This window comes from Sciurus vulgaris (genome assembly GCF_902686455.1).
Source record: "Sciurus vulgaris genome assembly, chromosome: 4".
In the NCBI taxonomy this organism is placed as follows: Eukaryota; Metazoa; Chordata; class Mammalia; order Rodentia; family Sciuridae; genus Sciurus; species Sciurus vulgaris.
This window is the reverse complement of record NC_136464.1, coordinates 62,272,315-62,289,222: the sequence shown is the minus strand read 5'-3', so window position 1 is coordinate 62,289,222 and position 16,908 is coordinate 62,272,315.

Sequence of the window (16,908 nt, the reverse complement as noted above, 5' to 3'; positions counted from 1 at the left end):
AGTTCCAGTGTTTTCTTGAATCATCAATAGTAGACTCTATTACAAATCTTTTCCCTAAAGTAGTTTGGAAAACAGGAACTAATTTTCACAAGTATGAAGATGGTACATATGCTATTTCTACTAATGTTAATAAAAATTGTAATCAGGACAGCAGAATTTCATACCTACACACATATTTACATACATCTTATCAATATGACCATAATTACAAATGAACTTTTAGACATATTCCAGGGAAGCTGATGAAGTGAATTTATGCTATAGCAATGTAATCTTTATATAAAATAATTTCTTTGTTTTAATCCAGTCTAATATATGGACTCTGCAGTGAAAAATTTACTGTATAAAACTTGCTTTAAAATTATTCTCCAAGTATATATAAGGAACAACATCATTGTATTCCCTTCTGGCTATGATTATTTGAATTTTTTTTATTAAAAGTGTGTTGCCATTTTCACCATACATACTTGAATAATGTAACATTTTCAATTTTCTTCCAACTGTTGTGTTTGTTGAAGAAATAAGGAATTTATAAAGTCACCTAAGGATAAAATAGTGTGTATTGATCATAGATAATGAGGATTGTTTTAGTTATATAGGGGAGTTTGTTGAATTTATTTTTGTGGCTAATGTTTTTAATTTGTGGAGGGTAACCACATCAGTCAACTGACAAAAAGTAACGTGTGCAAATTAAATACTCAGGTGTACTGTGGGGGTAATGTTAAGGGCGATTAACATTTAATTTTTAAAACATATTTGAGGAAACTATTCCATTAAACTATTCACAATTTTTTAAAATGATTATTTTAAATTGTTTATACTAAATAAAATACTCTTCCCAGACAATTGAAAAGGGACAAAGGTGAAATCTTAGAGTTGAAATGCAAATTAAAACAACTCCAAGATTTCTTCTTACTCCAATTAGAATGGCTGTTATCAAGAACACATACAATAATAGATATTTGCATGGGGGAAAGGCACACTTTTACATTGCTGGTGGAGTTGCAAATTGGTGCAGCCACTCTGGAAAGCAGTGTGGAGAATCCTCAGAAAACTTGGAATGAACCCACCTTTTGACCCAGTTATCCCACTCTTTGGTTTATACCCAAAGAACTTAAAATTAGCATACTATAGTAACACAATCACATCAAGGTTTATATAGCTCAATTCACAATAGCTAGGTTGTGGAACCAAACTAGATATCCTTCAATAGATGAATGGATACAGAAAGTGTGGTAAATATACACAATGGAATATTATTCAGCCATAAAGAAGAGTAATATTGTGGCATTTGCAGATAAACGGATGGAATTGGAGAATATCATGCTAAGTGAAATAAGCCAATCCCAAAACACCGAAGGCTGAATGTTTTCCCTGATAAGTGGATGATGATATATAATGGGGGTGGAAGGGTAGGGGTGGTGAGAGAAGATTGGAGGAACTTTAGATTACATAGAGGGAAATGAGAGGGGTAGGGGTTGGGGTATGAAAGGTGGTGGAATGAGACAGACATCATTACCCTATGTACATGTATGATCACACAAATGGTATGAATCTACATCGTGTACAACCATAGAAACAAAAACACTCCATTTGTGTACAATGAATCAAAATGCAGTCTGTAAAAATAAAAAAAAAAAAGAAAAGGGATGAAGGGTAATAATTTTAATTAAACTAAAAAAGTAATGATTAAAGAGTAATCTGTAGTGTTGTATGTAAGGAACTTTTGGAGTGACATTAAGATTAGGGATAAATTGAGATGCTGAATATCAGCCAGTGATTTGGTTAATAAGGTGACTCTTCAGATTGTGAAAAAAAAAAAAAAAAGCAAAACAAAACGTAATGACAAAACATATAGAAGCACAGTGATTGTCTTCTCTATCCTAAAAATAAGGCTTAGCAATTGGAAATTGAGCTTGCAGATGATCAAACATTCAAAAATTAGAAAGTATTATTTAGCATGAAAAGGCATTATCTTTACTTTTACAGCATGTCTTTCCTTTTTAAAAATCTCTGAGCAGTATTAGATCCTACTATTTAAATCAAATTCAAAAGAGTTCATTTATCTATGTATTTTTTTACATTCAAGCATAAATGGAAAAGTTCTCTTTAAAGACAAGAATTACTACACTGCTATAATCCAATAAGCAACAAAAGACAAATTGTTGAAATTTAGGATGAATTTGTGTGTGCATGTTTAATAACAGGGCCTTCATTGTTGATGCCAAAATAATTTATCAAAGGTTTAAAAATAATGCAATGTGCACTTGAATTTCCTCCATCACCATCATGAACTAATCAGTAGTGTCAAATCCACTGGGTGCCCTTTCTTTTTCCCTCATGAAGATTACTGATATTCAAAGTGATTCATTCTCTTTATATTTCTAATACTTTCTTCATAAATTTAGTTTTACTATATGTAATATAAATAATGAGCCATATTACTTGTTCTCATATTTTTAACTTTAAATTTGTATTATTTTTCTAATAATTACTTTTTGTTCAATATGTTTCTGAAATATATAACTGTTCATTTTACAAACAGAAGTTCAATTACTTAATTTTGAGTAGTAGAAGTCTTTCAAACTTTTCATTTCTGAAAATTTCAGGGCATAAAATTATATTTTGTTTTCAACTTAATTATTCTGATGTCTGTTCAGTATGAGTCTCTACTCATTTTTAAATTGCTATTTCTCTTTCTTCCTTGGTGAAAAGCCTGGTCTTGTTTTACCCATTTATCTAATGGATTGGTTTATCTTTTCCCTTTTGATGTCCATATACTTTACATATTCTAGACCTCAAACACTATCTGGTTATATTATCTTTTATATTTTTTTCATGAATTGAAGTTTTAATTTAAATGCAGTCCTGGAATAATTATTCAGTCATAACGCAAGGCACATGAGATTATGGAAATTGAATTTTACTTGTAGCATTCTGTTCAGATATTATGGAAAATTTCCAATTAGTTTCTGTGACTATCTATTTATTTAATATACAAAATATATTAAAGACTATATCATCCAAATTGAAATCCCATGGTCAAATTTTACCATTAAATAAAATTTGTTAAGCTGTGTTTATTACATGAGTCTTATAGATGCTCTTTATCAGGTTAAGGCAATTTTCTTCTGTTGTTAATTTGTTGAGTGCATTTATTTGGGATGGGTATCAGATCATATCAAATGCCTTTTCTGTATCAATAGAGGTAATTAAGCAGCTTTTCTTTTTAGTATATCAATATAGAGAATCACACTGATGAGTTTTCAAATGTAAAATAAACCTACTTTCTTGGCTTATGTCACATTTGGTCATGATATATTATACCATTTTTTTGTTGTTGGGTTTGATTTGCTACATTTTTATTGAGATATTTTACATTTTTGCTTATGACAGATATTGTGTTGTAGTCTTATTTTCTTATACTATCTTTACCTGCTTTGGTATCTGGGTAATAATTCTAACCTCACAGAATAATTTATGAAGTATTTAATCCCTTTTTAATTATCTGGAAGCAATTCTATCTTCTGTAACTATTTGGTAGAATTGTCCATTAAAGTCATCTGGAACTTGAGTTTTCATTTTGGGAAAATGTTTAAACTAAATACACAATTTATTTGATAGATGTTGGACTATTTTTTATTTTTATTCTCATATAAGCTTTAGTAACTTGTAGCTTTCTAGGAATTCGTCCGTTTCCTCTAAGCTGCCAAAAGTTCACATAAATTTGTTTATATTACCATATTACTTTTAATATCTATATAATGTATAGCAATGCCACCTCTCTCTCATTTCTGATATTTATGTTCTCTCCCATCAAAATGAGAGGAAATTATTTCATCAGTATCTCTTAATTTGCAAGGATTTCAAAATAAAGTTGGATAACATACATGGCTCCAGGCTCAAATATTTGCTGCCAGAGTCATGGCAGAGTTGAGTGAGACAGAACAGGAAACATTACAACCTAGAGCAAAGATCCAATGAAAAAAAAAAAAAAAGAACTTTTTTTTTCCTCCCAGAAGTTTTGCTTACCAGGGAGACTTCTTCCCAGAAAAATCAGAAAGCTCACATAAGAAGAAGAGTTAAAAGAAGAGCAATGATCTAGTTAATACATTCTTTTTTCAAATGTAAATGTACTTTTCTCAAGAACCTTTGATCCAGAAGCACTAATGGACATTGGCAGGTTTGGGTTTGTGTGGGTGTGCGTTCTTTAAATGATTTTACTGCATGAAACTATAACATCAAACAAAATGAATTATTTAGTCTCTCGTATTTATTATCATTGCTCATTTGGGATCTATGTCACTGATAGTATCTCTGCCTACTTTTATGTGCATAAGGGTAAGGACAATATTTCTATATGGAACTGGAATTGAAAATCAACCTGTACCCAAGTTCATGTGGGAAGTGTACAGCAGATTGCAACACACTAAGATATTCACTGGGGCTGGAGATGGAGATCCGCACATCCCCATAACATTTGACTAAGGATAAGCCTTGTGGACTTTCAAGCCTGCAGTGATCTGCAGTATTTTGTTCTCTTGTCATCAGTGGCTAGCTTAAGGACAAAGAGCAAAACTGTCTTGTGTGCATTAGCAACATGGCATGTAGTTTTACCATAAACATGTAATTTAGAATGTTGGCATTGAATAACCCTTTTTCTCTTTGGCCTCATGTTGTGAGATACTCTCAGAACTTTAAATTTCACTGAAGTATTGTTACAAAAGGTATTTTAAAATTAGAGTCCTTTGGGGCATGCAAAACGATAAATGTTGGTTTCTATTAACCCTGAGTCCTACTGTCTATAATTAAATATAGCCTTTTTTCATTCCCAGTATATTTTTTCTTAATCTTTTTCCTAGTTTATGATATTTAAATTAATTTTAATAGATATCACTGCTAAATGCATAGTAAGGAAGGGTGACATGATACCATGGGCAGTTGGTTTCAGAACTTTTCCATTTGACAGATCAGTTTAGGGTGCACATCAAAATCTTCAATTATTTGTCTTCTCATGAAACAAATCCCTGATGGGCTTCAATGATCCCACAATCCAGTGCAACAACCCTTCCTAGATTCATCTCCAAAGTCTTTCAGCTTTTCGTAGTTCAGTCACACCATTTCCTTTACCTGGATTTCCTCTTTTTTATCTGCTGAAAATCTAGTCATCTTTTGGGATTGTACTTACATATTTCTTTACTTAAGACTTTCAAGTTTAATTTAATTTTGTCATTTTAACCATGTGAGTGTATAACTCAGTGGCATTAATTATATTTCCATTATTGTACAACCATCAGTCCTATCTATTTCAGAACTTTTCATTACTCATATCAGAAATACTGTCACCATAAGTTAAACTCTGTCTTCCCTTCAGACCCAATCCCTGATCAACTCCAGTCAACTTTCTGTCTCTGTGTATTTATCTATTCTATATTTTTATGTAAATATAATCATTCAATATTTGTGTTTTGTGTCTGACTCATTTGATTTAGCATGATATTTTCAAGGTTCATTTATGTTATGGTATGTGTCAGAACTCCATTCCATTTTATGGCTGAATAATATTCCATTTTATGTATGTACCACTTTTTGCTTATCCATTCATCCACTGATGGACTCTTGATTGTCCCCACGTTATAGCTACTATAAGTAGTGATACTGTGAATAGAAGTGTAAGTATCTACTTGAGCCCCTGTTTTCATTTGTTTTTTGATATATACTTTGCGATAGAACCGCTGTATCTTCAAATAGTTTTGTTTGGTTTCTGAGGAAATGCCTAACACTATATGAAGCAATAACTGCACTATCTTATATTCCTACCAGATTCAGCACTCTTGCTATGCTGGGGGAAGGGTCAGGGAAAGGGAAGTGCAAACCAAAGATTTGTTATCATTTTCATGTGGCCTTTTTCTTACTGCAGTGTATACTTGCTAGCTGGAAACCATCGTTTGCTTTCCAGGGTTCTGACAAAGTTGATTTCAACACCATCTGCCTGATTTTCATTGTTTCTGTGGGTGGACAAGAGCTTTGAGCTGCTTCCAATTTACTGACACTGCGATCCAACACCTTTTTTTACTTGAAAGATTTAAGACTCCCTGTCCTCATCCAGGCTGAATTATTTACCTTGCCCAGTTTCCTGGCTATATCGTTCATGCAGCTACACATTATAGATTGAGACTTAATTGTATATTGAATTTCCTTTTGATTGTGAACTCCTTGGAGACAAGGATTGTATTTTACTTTTTCTATCTTATAGTTATTTGGTGCTTGTTTAGCTGAATTAATCAGTCTTTAAATGTTGAAAAAAAAATTATAGTAAGACATTGGGGGACTAACAGAAAATACTTATTGGCTAGATTCTAAAATGCAGTCCAAGGAGACAGAAATGTCATCAACTTAGGGAAGTTGTATTTTCACTATAGCTTTGGACTTTTACCAAACTACCTGCTAAGGAGAGACACCTCAGTCATCACAGAAACAGAAGTGAGTTGTGAGGAAACCTAGATCTGCTTCATCTCTCAGAGTCCATGTCCTCTGGTTTTCTCTTCTGTGTTTTGTTTTTATTTTCATTTTTAATGCCAAGATTAAGAGAGTTGCAGACATCTCATGGTTATATTGCATAAATAGCTATTTGGGAAAAATGAGAACTATATCACATTCTGGTGTAAGGAGAAAATTTTGTTCTTTGTACATAGTTGAAAAACATGAACAAGGTATATACCTTGTAGAAGACAGGCTAAACATCACAGGTACAGGGTGTGGATGTAGCTAAGTGGGAGAGCACTTCCTTAGCATATGCATATGCTAAGCATATACCAATGCCCTGGGTTCAATTCCCAGTAAGAAAACACACACACACACACACACACACACACACACACACACACACACCCCAAAAAAAAAAAAAAAAAAAAAAAAAGTCACACACACACACACAAAAAGTCCCCAACATAATTCATATAAACATTAAATAAGCACAGGGTCAAAGGTTATTTTTAAAATATCACAGGTAAACTTGTACTTAAAAACATTCAACTAAATCATAAGTACATGCCTGTACATAGATGATCTTTTTTTTCTTTAATTATCAAGGATTCTTTCCTTTGTTGAAGTTAGTAGATGTTATTTTCATTTGCTGCTTATTTCCCATAAATTTTCCTTTGTCTCCAAAATGGTCAAAAAACATTTCCATCATTTGTTGTGAAATTAGCCCTGGGAACAGGTAGAGGTTTTAGGAAATTTTAAATCAGCGGTTTGATGCTACTGGGTCAGGCAGCTTCCCTACAGTGTGGCAAAGACAGAGGCTTCAAAACGGATCTGACAAGCAGACGATCAAACACACTTTGAACTACGAATTTTGAGTGGATTCCCAAGCAGCCCTGAGGAATAACTACAATAATTTTTCCCATCAAAAGATTCTGTTGGTTGCCATAACTTCCACATTTCTTACTCAGTGCATAAAATATGCTTTGTTATTCCCTTTTTAAAACATGACAATTAATATGTCACTGATTTGAGCTTCTGTTTTTTTCTCATTTGCAAATTGGAGGGACTGGTTATGTCATTTCCATAAATTTATTTATCTTCAATGGACTGTAATTATTATTTTAAAATTGTTATTTTCCTCATTTGAGGAAACAAATTGTAACATATTGCAACATATTGTCAAATTTCACACAAGGCATTTAATGAGGTTTTATGTTAATGAGATAGCTTATGTGAAAGTACTTTGGTTATACTAAGAAGGTGAGTACTATAATACTTTTCATTTTAAGAAGTTCAGAATACAATAAAATACAAGATCAAGAGAGTTCATTTTGAAGTATGAGTGAACTTGGTTAGGCAGGATACATGTGTGTTTTATTTGGTTTTTATAGTGTTTGAACATCTAAAGAGGCTGCATAAATATTTGGATTTAAAAATATGGCAACTTTGAATTTTTCCATGATATAAATCAGCTAGAGGTAGGAACTAGCTGATTTTGCGGGGACTCTCACTCACTAGTTCCCCAGAATCTGCATTTTCTGAGACTTAGAGTCACTATGCTTAATATCCTGTTTACTGTAGACTTTTCAGCATGCGAAACTTATTTTAAAGATATGAACCTGGATTGGAGAAATAAAAGGGACTGTTCACAATATTCTACTCCCTATTCCTATATAGGATAGAAAAGACATCTCAGAACTACCTTTTAATATTTATATTTACTACTCAGAAAAATTATAGCACCATATTACTATTGAAAAATAAATAGCTGCATAGAGAGATGCTTTCTGTTGCTGTGTATGTGTGTGTGTGTGTAGTTCTGGTTAAAAAAACTGAAAAATGAAGAGATAAAATTCTAGCATGGTAAGAAATTATCTAGCCAAATCTCATGATGGTCTTTTGAAGATCTGAATTCAGTATTTGCTTAAAAATTTCTGTTACTAACACAATGAACAAAGAATCTTATTATGAAAATATTCCATTTTGGAGAAATGATGATACTTATCATATAACTGAAATTAATATCTTTTCTCCTCATTTGTCTGCTGAAAGCAGTTATAAAATTGCTTACAGAGATAAAAATCCTGTAAGCAGCTTTAGGGCTTTGAAAAAATAAGCTATTTTTGAAGTAACTATTTTCCCAATGTGTCATTGCAGTTGAGCACATTCTAGTTGCTCCTACTCTTTCTATTTTTCTTTTTACTAAAGATGTGCCTCCTTTCGTTTAAAAAATTCATGTGGAATACATTGTGAATATGACTTGAATATTAGCTCTTTGATTCTTTTCCAACATTCCCGTGAAGAATCTGAAATATAACATTTATGCAAGGCTCCAGTTTGGACAAAATCATTTTAAGTCATTCAGGTTATGTAATCAGTTAGTAAAGATCTTATATTCCATTTAAGACTTCCAATTTCATATTGATTGTTAACGAAAACATTCATAATAAGTATGGAATTCACATTAATTCCTTATAGACAAATAGTACAAATGCATTCTAAAATTAAAGAATTACTCATAATGTACATGTGAGGTAGCTCTTCCAAGCTCAGAAATCGTTGTCATTAATCAATGAATCTTTTTCAGAGGACAGATTCCTTCAGTATAGTAACTTTATCTCCCTTGTCAGTATAGCCTTAATATCTGTCACATAATATTTGCTTAAAAAGATTTAAAAATACCTATTAACATTTATAAATATTTAAAGACATATGCTTATTTCCTGTTTTAAAGTCTTTTATTTTAAAACTAGAGTTTTATCTTTTTTTAATAAGACCAACTTAATATAACTTTATTTCAAGTAACAAACTGAAAAACAAAATAAATTTATATGTCAAAAAGTAAATACATAAATTATATTGACAGGATTTTTATAAATTAAGTAAGAGGATAGAAGTGGGAACAGACATGACAAAGAAAGTTGTTCACAAAAGAAGATGCATAAATATGTCATGCTTCACTGAGGTGACCTTCCAGTTAGGTATTTGTAAAGCTCTTTATCTTTTATAAGACTTTATCAGTCCTGCCCCTGGGAACATATATTGTTAAAACACAGAAGTCTGAACTTAAATGGCAAAACAGAATAGTTGCTTTCTTCAGAATTCCCAGGGAGGGTAACCTGTACCTGGCTGTTAATAAGTATCACATTCCAGTTTCTGAGAAACAATATTTATGGGATTTTTTTAATGATAAACACTCCAAGTTATTGAAGCTCTTTTTCTTTCATTAAGCAATGATTCATACAAGTCATTCATTTAACAAATATTTATTAAATATGAAGCACTTATTAATTGATATATAGTGTGAGTAAAGACATGTCAATCTTAAATATTTTAGGGGGTCCAGACAAAATACTATAATTGAGTAAGTACAGGGTTTTGTGGAATACATATGTTTAATGAAACTAAACCAAAATATATGTTCAACTGAAATAATCTAGGGCTCCAGTTGATGCTTCCCCAGAAATGTGTAATCTGAAGGAGTGGATCATGAAGAAATGATGGAAAAAAGAGTTCTAGGAAAGAGAACAATGTCAACAAAGACCTGGAGATGAATAAGCTCATTACATGTCCAATAAACAGAATATCAGTATTTTTTCTTTTTATTTTCACAATAATTGGAAATAATTTTCTGTATATTGTTTATTGTTCAAATATTAGAAAATGCATATGATCAAACATCAAACTATTAACTCATTACGTATGTGTGTCAATGCTTTTATGAATAATAATATACGGAGGAGATGGAGAGCATTTTTATATTCAGATAATTTAACAACTTTTATGGAAATTAAGATCATCTCCACCAACATGTAAATGGATGCATAAGGTTTCTTTTATTCTTATTCTCTCATATCTTTAACCAGACCTTTATTATACAAATAATCCATTATAATAAGATAATATTATTAAATGCCATCTTTGGCCATGATGAAAGAGCTTGTATAAAATCACTACCATCTCTTATTTTTTTGGTACTGGATATTGAACTTAGTGATGCTTAACCCCTGAACAACATCACCAGCACCTTTTGTAATTGTTTTATTTAGAGACAGGGTCTCACTGAGTTGCTTATGGCCTCCTTAAGTTGCTGAGTCTGTCTCTTAACTTGCAATTCTCCTGGCTCCACCTCCTGAGCTGTTGGGATTACAGGTATGTACCACCCTGCCTGGTTAATACCATCTCTTCTTATCAGAGCTAGAGAAAAGATATAATGTTAACAAATGTGAAAACACTGTTGCTTTGATGACATCAGAACTGCTGAGGCAGCCAGATCTTTAGGGTTCAGATCTCAGTGAAAAAAGATGTTCTCTGAGATGAGGGTTGACAGGTTAAGTAAAGAGTTCTGAATGTCAAGTTAAAATTTGAGTTTCAGATATAAGATGAAGAATTCTTAAGTATATCCCAAATATTCCATGTATCCTGAGTTTAATGTGAACCTAAAGGTCTGAATATCATTATTCCCTTGGAATATTTGCCAGATTTGATTGAAAAGTCATAAGGTTATAAAACTGAAGAGAGGCAAGAACCTAAGAGATAGAGGAGCCAGAAAAACTTCAGATAACCTCACAAACCTAGAGTGCAAACAATTTGGGTCACCAAAGGAACCAAAACTTAACAGGTCAAGATTGAGGAAAGAAGGCAGCTACAGAGACAACCCCACATTTCACACTGGCAATTTTCCCCTTCTATGAGTTTTCTGATTTAACAAGGCTGGCAAAGGGACTAAGAAGCCAAACAGAAAGAGAATGAAAAACAGAAAGTAGTTCTATGAATTCTCAGAAAGCTTGGAAGACAAAGAACCACAAAATGGAATTACAAAAAGATTTTAGAATACTTAGGGAAATAATTTGAGGATAGACAAAAGATTTCTTAAATAAAAGATGCAGAATATATTTTCATTTTCTGCAGAAATTCCCCTCCTAGGTTTATATTCAACACAAAAGTGTGCCTGTTACCAACTGATACATATGTGAGTGTTCATAGCAACATAATATCTTGAAACTGGAAACAGTACAAATGTTTATCAACAGTTGAGAAGGTTGAATGTATTTTGTCATGCTTATGTACTTAAATACTACACAGAAATGAGAGTTCATGAAGAGGTCAAAAAATATATAATGATATGATTCCATATATAAGATTTGCCAAAAAGGAAAACAGTTTACAGAATTAATGACAATGATTAATATTTGTGGGAGTAATAAATGGAAGAGGTAGAGGGGCCTTCTGCATACTGGAAATACTCTCTTTAAATCTTGTTTTCATAAAAGAGAATCATACAAATAAAACGACACAAAGAATATATGGCAAGCATTCTTGTGTAATGGGTGCCTAAGTTTAGATAATTGAAGGACTCACAAGACTCCACATAACCTACTCATGGAAGACCAAGGATAGAGTAGGGCAGAAATAAAAGTGCAGGAATACATCAGGGACCCATGAGACTTTGAGATGTAATTTTTCATAGTGGCTGCTCAGTCGCAAAGGATGCATTTTGCTTTGATTTATGAACCTTCAAGATGTGTGTGAGAACTCTTGTCTACAGGAGCACTGAGGCCACACCAGGCTGTTTGAGCAGGTACACCCAGATATAAGTCATAAGTAACTGAACTGGCTCTGGGTAGGAGCTGGGGAGTTTGGAGCTTTAAACGACTCTTATAAAATATTGTCCATTCATTCTAGTCCATTCAGTTCAGACTAGTCAAGTTCATAAACACAGATAGTAGAATCATGTTTGCCAGAGTAATGGGGAGTTATTTTTAATGGGCACTGAGTTTTGATTTGGGATGATCAAACAGTTCTACAAAGGGATAGTAGTGATAGTTAAACAACATTGTGAATGCAGTTAATATCAATGAACTGTACACTTAAAACAGAATGGGAAAATTTTTTGTTTTGTACATTTTATCACACACACAAAAAGGAAGTAGCACTTTTCTAATCAGCCCAGAAGCCCTTCTATGTTCTCTGACCAAATGTAAACCTTTATACCTCAAATTAAACATGGTCAGGTTTATAATAACTTGTAACTTGTGGTTCTTTGTGGCTTTAACAACAAATTATGCATTTCCTAGATATTAATTTATTTTTGAACAATCTTTAAACAATACTGAAATTCCACATATTGTGCTTACTCCAGGAATATGATGCTTTCTCCTAGGTTTAGGCTCTTCTGCCCTTTTAGTGAACTGCAAGTCTCTGTAACTTGGTGCAATTTGGACCTCAGATCTTATCACCCAAGCATTGGGCAACTGCTGAAATTTGCTTTTTTTTTTTTTTTTTCTTTTTTAATAAAAACCTGATGTCTATTAATTCTTTTTAAATCTATACTTCCCTTTCTTACATCTGATGAAGAACACCAACCATTCAGTCTGTTGACTTTCTTCAGTCTGATTGTTTTTTGATTTGTTTGAATACTTATGCTGCTATTTATTATATTCTTCTGTTGTCAATATTTCCAGGAAATTTTCAGCTGAATTGGGAGGCTTAAGTAGATTTATGGTTGATTCTTTTATGAAAAACATACAAAAGGCCCATATTTTTCTAAAGAGGGGGACATAATTGCAGTGAAAATTCATATTCGATAAGCAGAATACATGCTAGATTCCTTTTCTTTACTAATCAGTTTTCAAAATAATGAAATTTTCCTTATCACTCACTAAAGTAAATTAAGTTTCTCTGTCATTCAGTATTTTTATAATTACTAATTCATGTTTTAAAATATTTGATATATTTCAACCAATTAGAATCACCATCCTTTCAAAAGTTAAATTTATTGAATTTAATTATTATTAATGGTTTGATGCACTTTGGGAAATATAAAAACTAGGTAGTCACTTCCACAAGCCAGAATCTTTAAACAATACTGAAGTTCTACATATTGTGTTTACTCCAGGAACATAATGCTTTCTCCTTGGTTTAGGCTCTCTGTCCTTTTAGTAACCTGTTGTGTTTATTAAGTCTCTGTAACAGGGTGTAGTTTGGACCTCAAATCCTATCACCCAAACACTGGGCACCTGCTGAAATCTGCTTAGTTCTTTGGGTGGTCATGGAAACATTTGCTGGATTTTGGGGGATCTTAACATAGTGTTTTCAGTTTATTAATCAGCTGAGTATATGAAAAGGAAATGCAATTTTTTTTTTTATTATCAGGGATTGAACCCAGGGGCACTTTACTACTGAGCCACAACCCCAGCCCTTTTTAATATTTTGTTTAGAGACAGGGTCTCCCTGAGTTGCTTAGGGCCTCGCTAAATTGCTGAGGTTGGCTTTGAACTCCTGTTCCTCCTGCTTCAGCCTTCTGAGCCACTGGGATTACAGGTATGTGTCACAGTGCCTGGCAGAAAATGCAAGTTTTAAGATTTCCCTTGCAGTTTTTTTCTTTTCCCTAATAGCAACAATTTTCAGGGTCCGTAATAACCATGAGTTCAGGCCTTTCCCTACAAGAACCAAGGACCTGTAGGGAAATTGTGCCTTATTTTCCAAGCACTACACAAACAGGCATATGCTTGTGATAAAAATTTGTTTATGTGGGTCTCACCTAATTAACTTTCTTTTTTTTTAAATTAACTTTTCTTTTATTATTTAAAACTTTTTTTTGTTTTTGATTAACACATATAAATTGTACATATTAGTGGAAATTCAGTGTGATATTTCATCATGTGCACACGGTGTGCTCTGGTCAAATCCAGTTTCCCTTGATCTACCTTCCCCCATGTACCTCATTCCTAGCCTCTAGTAGATATATTTTAATCTTCCACATATAAGACAGAAAAAATAGTACTTGTCTTTATGCATCTGACTTCTTTCATATTATCTACCTATCCCATTTCTGGATATATATCTAAAGGAAATGAAATCAGCCTATCTAGTAGATACCTGCAGGCCCACATATATTGTGGTGCTTTTCATAATAATTTAGATAAGGAATCAGTCTAGAAGTCCATCAGCAGATGGGTTCATAAAGAAAATATGACATATGTAAGCAATGAAATAATATTCAGCCCTAATGAAGAATGAAATCCTATCATTTTTAGCAAAATGAATGGAACTGAAGGGTATTACTGCCCTTTTCACAAGACTATTTTCTCAAAAGTTGTCGCTCACTCTGTTTCTTCTTCATTGTATTCCAACAACTATGTTTATTTTTCCCTAAAGTTTATTAATGTCTTTGGCAAGACTTTGTATAATAAAAGTTGCTCTTCCTTTAATAAAATACACTTATGGATAGAATAGTAATAAATGCTGTTCTTTTCTGCATGAGAATATGGATTTTTGTTAGTTTTATAGGTCTCTCCCCCTAGAAACTTGAAGAAGATAGAATAATGTACCATTAGTTACACTGATTATGATTAAAATGATCAAGGAGTGGCAAAATGTTTATAAGAGAAACTGTAGATGAACTATAAGTTACTGACAGCAGCAGTATGATTTTGACTTCCCTAAGTGCAATGATTGTTGAAATTGGTTACATGCTTTCAAGGGCTACCTGTGGGATGTTAGGTTGGATATTATATCTCCTGGAGCATGAGTCTTTTAAGCCAGGCTGTCTTTTGCACTTGAATAATATCAGTCTTTTCCATATATCTGAACTATCACTTGGGAGCTTGTGTGGACTGATGCATGGATTACTGCAAGTATTGCACTTTAGTTCATGGGTAATAATTGACAACTCCTTGTCCTGTTCGAATGCCAAGTGTGGGCCAGCATCATCTTGTGAATGTATGTTGAACTAAACCTAGTCCAAGTTTATTTTAAATTCACATATAGATACACACATACACACACACACACACACACACACACAATGATATATAGCATTTGATATACATTGATACTGTATCAGAAGTCTAAATGATTAAATGTTTTAATGTCTATGTCATTCATTTTACTTTTTTTGTTTTCACTACACATAAAAGATTGCTATAGTAATCTAGATATGATAATATTGGGGTTTTTAGATTTGTATCTCTTCAGATAGTGTTATATTATTCAACATACAGTGTCATATTGTGCATTTTCCATATGATGACAATATTTATGTAGAGAGTATGTATAAACAGTTATGTATAAACTGACTTCTATTTTTTCTAAGGAATAATTTTAGGGGAAAAAATCTCTCTTTTGCTTTGGTAAATATCATAATACATTTAAGCTTATTTCTTTGAATAATAAGAATGTGTTTATTTCTCTAGGAAATAGAGGTGCTTTTAAAATGTAAGCATCACGCTGCTCACTAAAGACAATATGTATGTGACTATGGGGGAATAAAATTTAAAATGCCTTTTTTACATCTGTGAACATCTGAATTCTTCAATTCTTTCTGTCCTATAGTTCCTACCATAGATTATAAAAGGGAAATGACTTTACCAATGCACATTTTAATATATAATCTGAAAATTATAACATACAAAGACAAGGTAGAAAATCAATCATAGTGAATTTGTTTCAGATTTATAAAATATTAAAATGTATACATTTTAAACTCAATTAAAAATCATTAGCAGAATTTTGTTTCTTTTCATGATTGACATTAAGACACTAAGAATTTTACCTCTGTTTTCTTAATATGAAGAGGTTTGGATCTTGCTATATCTTTAGACAAATGGGATATTTTGGGGTCAACTAGAAAATAAATTCTGGTAGGTCAAAAAAATACAGTAATTTCTGTTAATTCACCATTGCTTTCCATATATCATTTTTATTACCTAAATTGGTTTGAGATCAGTGGGAGAAGGTAGCACATACAAAAGGTCAGGAAATATAGGAAGTGACAACTGTTGTTTTACAAACTGTGTTGAGAAAGTAGTCTGACTGTAAGGATCACCCAGGTGTTGAAACGGACTTGCATTGGACCATAAAGAAAAGTGGGGCATTTTAAGGAGCTAGACCTTCGGGTTTGGACAGCATTGGCATTGAACAACGGTTATTATCAGTTAACTTGAAAGGAAGATGTTTTCATAGGAAGAGAGTTTGAGTCTTGAGATGTTCCCAGTTACTCATTAAGTGTGATTTTCACAGACAATGTCACTATAATGCAATATTAAGTACTGAGGCAGTTATAAAGTTGAAATGACTGTAATCCTCACCACTGAGTGATTTGCTATTGAAGGAGCCATCTGCATGAATAAGCAAGGGGTTTTCAGAGCACATTGAAGACTTTATTAATTCTGTTTGATAGGGAGTCTTTGGAGAGAAAGTGCCATTTGGGCTCATTAATGAAGATTCAAGTAAATAATACACAGAGACTCTAAGTATTATTTTCGGATACCCCTGAAAATCTCATACAACTATAACCAAAAAGAAGGTATTTTATAGCACCCAATACCTTTAATTTCTGCAGGAATATTTGTAAAAAAAGAAGGTCCTTTGAGTATTATTCTTTTTTCAGCCAATATATTTTTAACCACCTACTGTGTG